Here is a 4,576-nt window from a genome sequence, read left to right as displayed (position 1 = left end):
GGGATGGAAGCCAGTCACAGAGATTTATTTCCATGATGGTTATAAATCCTGTCAAGTTGACATTGAATATTAATCACCACAAGGTCTTATTGAGACAATAACATTGAGCAAAGATGAAGAGGAAGACAGAAAATTTTGGCTAGATTATGGGCATAAGAATTTTCTAAGCAGAGAAAACAGCTGATGTCAAACATGAGGACATTAGTGAAATAGTAAGAAATAAATAGATTAATAAGAAATTTCTTAAAGAAAGTGACACATGAGAAGAGGGAGCTTGCTTCTTTTTCAGTATTTTCCACTCTCCACTATTTGATTTGATTTAATTTATTGATTTCCCATAAATTTTACAATGAACACTTACATTGAAATACATGCCAATATTTAAAAGAAACACGATGCAATTTTGTGTCCTTTACCTCAATTACTGTTTATGTTCATCATTCACCGAGCTTCACATTAGAAATGGAACTGCGTGTTTCAATGAAAGGCAATCTTCTATTGGGATTTTTCCTGATACACCTATATTCTGAGAGCATATTTCCTTCTTGTCTACCTGGCTAATTTTTCTTTCACTGTGGTTAAAGGACTATTGCTAAAGAAAAGAAAGTTTCCAAATATGTGAGTCAGTTTAATGTTTCCAAATGAAACACTATGAATGTTAATGTGGGAGAAAGTCAAAATTCACCCTTTGTGTAAAAGGAATGCTGACATTGTTAACATATTTAAGGAAAGGAATATTCTTGAATATTCTTGAATGACAAGGTAAAACAGGACCAATTATTCACAATATAAACTAAATTTTATATAAATACAAAGTGAATCTCTAGTATCAAATAGTTTCCTAGCTATAACAATTTTAACCTAATACTTACAAATATTAACACTGACATTTTGAACTTTGTAGTATATGTATGTATGTGCTACCATTGAGAATTAAATATGTTTGTTTAGAAAGAATATTTTATCTTAAAATTTGTTCTTCAAACATAAGGAAAAGGATATTTTTAATCAGATATGTGAGTAAGTCTGATATGTCACCAGGTAACTAATATACTACCTAGTAATTTATGCAAAAAGCAATTAGTAAATCCATAGATATTATAGAAAACAGCATTTCCATAAAGTATCAGAAAAAGCCAATTCTTGTCAAATTTTATCAATTTAATAGGGAAAATAAAATATTACTTTGAGGAGAAACAAACTAATATAAGCTCAAGTTTCACAGAATTTTTTTGGGGGGTTGATGGAATGTAAAATGGAAAAGTAAAAATTTAGTGAGTTTCATGAAATGGAAATTTATGATGTTCAGATGGTTTTAAAAAGGCAAAATTTTCAGTCAAAAGAAAGCAAAATTCAATCTGCAATTTAGGAGGCAGCCTATTGATGTAGTAAACATCCACAGAAAACACTTAGAATATGTTAAAAGAATATGTTTCCATATAATAAGACAGAGCACAGTTTACACAAAACATATTTAAGAAAAGAGGCGGGGGAGAGATTTTATTTCAGCACACACAAGGAAATGTGTCAGGCTCACCCAATGTCTTATTGAGTGAAGGCAGCTTCTGTCAATCCTGACAATCAAAGCTTATCCAGAAAGCAGACATGATAGAAGAAGTGAACCTGGTTTCCACAAGTGATCCACACTCACACTCTTCTCATATACACAAAATAAACAATTCAAAAATTGATATCAGCTTTTAGTCTCAATGATAGTGATTTTAATATTGTAACTGGATGACCAGGTAGAGAATGAATGTGGAAGTGGCAGTGTGGAAATCTCTGTGGCTCCTAGCTTTAGGTGACATCCTCCAATGATATAACAATCCACTTGATCAGGAAGGGTAATAGTGAATAGGGTGCTTCTCTTGGAACATGTCACAGAATGAGGTTCCAGTAACCTTTGAGGTGTTAGTTTTCCCAGTCTTTTAGCCTACCTGGCAGACCCACCCACTCCTGAGCCAGGAACATGCTGCTGCTGGCACCATGTCCTATCCATACCCAGTACTGACCCCAGAGCAGAAGAAGGAGCTGTCTGACGGTGCTCAGCAAATTGTGCTGCAGGCAAGGGCATCCTGAATACAGATGAGGCCACTGGAAATGGTGCCAAGCAGGTGCAGTCTTTGGTGCCCAGAACAGATGATTCTACTGTCAGCTGCTAACTATGTGAAACCCTGCACTGGGAGTGATCCTCTTTCACAAGACACTATACCAAAAGGCAGATGATGGACATCCCTTCCTCCAAGTTATCAAATCCAAGAGCAGTGTTGTGGGCATTAAGGTAGATAAGGGTATGGTGTCCCTGAAGGAACCAATGGCAAGAACCCAAGGGCTTGGCTGGATGGCTGTGCCCAGGATAAGAAGGATAGAGCTGACTTTGCCAGGTGGTGTTGTATCCTAAATATTTGGAAACAAATTCCTTCAGTCCTTGCCATTATGGAAAATGCCAGTGTTCTGGCCCATTATACCAGCATCTGCCAGCAGAAAAATATTGTACCCATTGTGAAGCCTGAAAACCCTTTCTGTTGGAGACCATGACTTGAAGCTCTGTCAGTATGTAACTGAGAAGGTCATGGCTTCTGTCTACAAGGCTCTGAGTGACCACCGTGCCTATCTGGAAGTCACATTCTTGAAACCCAACTTGGTCACCCTTGACATGTTTGCACCTAGACATTTTCCAACAAGGAGATTGTCATGGCAACTATCACAGCACTTTGTTACACAGTGCTTCCTACTGTCTCTGGATCACTCACCTGACTGAAGGGCAGAGTGAAGAAGACATGTTCATCAGCCTCAGTGATATCAATAAGTCCCCCTCTGCTGAAGCTATGGGCCTTGACTTTCTCCTATGTCTGAGCCCTGAAGGCCTCTGCTCTTAAGGCTGGCACATGAAGGAGAACATGAAGGCTTCCAAGGAGGAGTACATCAAGTGATCCCTGGCCGTGGCCTGGCCAATAGCCTCACTTGTCAAGGAAATTATACCATTGCCTACCCACTTACTAAGGAAGAGGGGGCCTTAAGGATTTTTCCCATAACTCTTGCTGCCCCATGACTGGGGGGTGGTGTTGCCTGTGAATGCTAATTCTGCTGTCTCCTCTAGCCCATTGCCAATAAACAACCTTTTAAAGGGGACAAAAGAAAAAGAAAACTATAGTAATAAAACTCAAGTATATAAATTCAAATTCAAACAGCATCACCTGCAAAATATTATACCCAAATTTAACCTGAAGTTTTATCTAAATGCTTCTCCTACCTAACTGTGGAATAATATGTTTATAAAAGTACAGACTATACAAACCAATGTATAGAAAGAAAATTACAGAAACATATAGGAAATAAACGAACTGCAGATAGAAAAGAATGCAAGAGGACAGAGAGAAGAAAATATTTTTTTGAAAAGAGATGAATTCATTCATCAGAGATACTGCTTTTTCCAATAGGTGGGAACTTATTCAGAGACCTACAACTGGACAATATGCAGAGAATAAGTCTCTGAATGCTGGACTCTAAATGGTTGTCTTCACCACACCGTTTACTTCAGGGCTCAAGGATCTATTCAGTAGAAGGGAAAGAAAGACTTTAAGAGCCAGAGGGTGGAGGGTGGCTTCAAGAAAACAGTGTTCTCCAGACATAATACAGTAGGTGCACACATGAAATCCCAGGGACTTACAGTTCACACAATCCCTGTGCAATCTCAGGACAGATAAAAATTTCATCATGGAGAAAGGGAGCTTGGCAATAAGTCTCATCAGTAGCCAAGGAGCTGTTGGCAGTTGAAGTTTCCTTCAGTGGAGTAAAAAGGGATCTATCAACCACACTGCATAGCAAGCCCCATGTTCAGGAGTAGTCAGCTAATACACCTCCATGTTTATCTTTATTTGTTCATTTGATTTTTAAAAGTAAGACAGAATATGTAGTTGTGTGGATGGAAAGTGGGGGAGAAAAAATAATTTCAAAAGAGAAAACTTTGTCTTTGATTATAAATACTATCCTCATCCATCATTTATTTAGGACTATAACTTCCTGAGATTTTTGTGACAATTTTCCTTCCCCGGTTTAGTGCTTATTTAAACATGCTACCTTAAAAAATCCTCATGGATGATATTTTCACAATGTTCTTGTTCTTCAGGCTTTTATCTTAGCAATGTACAATCTCAGCCCTTACCAAGTCAGTAACATTTCTGCTAATGAATTGCACTTAAATAGGATCCTTCTCCTTAGGAAAAAATCAAAAGCAATGAGTTTAAGTAAAACTCTAAAACCTGTATTTGCTGAGTGTTTTGTCTGATACACAAGAATGTGGACTCTGCTCATGCTTAATGGGCTTTAGTCAAACTGTATCTGCAGGAAGCAGTTGTTCAGTCGGTTGTGCTGGGCTGCAGCACCTCACTGGATTTTTCTAAACAGGGCTTTGTCTTTTAGAGAAGCAGAAAGTCCCAGGCTCTCTTGGGGACTGTCTTTTGAAAGGATGAGGCAGCATCTCTGAGGTAGGAGAATTTAAGAGAGGGAATGAATCCAAGTTGGGAAAGAGGAAAGAGAAACCTCTTCTCAAGGCAGAGCAGCAAGCACCACCCCA

At 38.2% G+C, this 4,576-nt stretch overlaps 1 pseudogene; it reads left to right on the top strand.

Moving 5' to 3' along the window:
* Window positions 1–1,986: 1,986 nt before the first annotated feature.
* LOC118596192 lies at window positions 1,987–3,052 on the top strand (annotated as a pseudogene).
* The last annotated feature ends 1,524 nt before the right edge of the window (window positions 3,053–4,576 follow it).

This window comes from Onychomys torridus, chromosome 15 (genome assembly GCF_903995425.1).
Source record: "Onychomys torridus chromosome 15, mOncTor1.1, whole genome shotgun sequence".
Classification (NCBI taxonomy): domain Eukaryota; kingdom Metazoa; phylum Chordata; class Mammalia; order Rodentia; family Cricetidae; genus Onychomys; species Onychomys torridus.
This window is presented reverse-complemented; position numbering and strand designations above follow the sequence as displayed.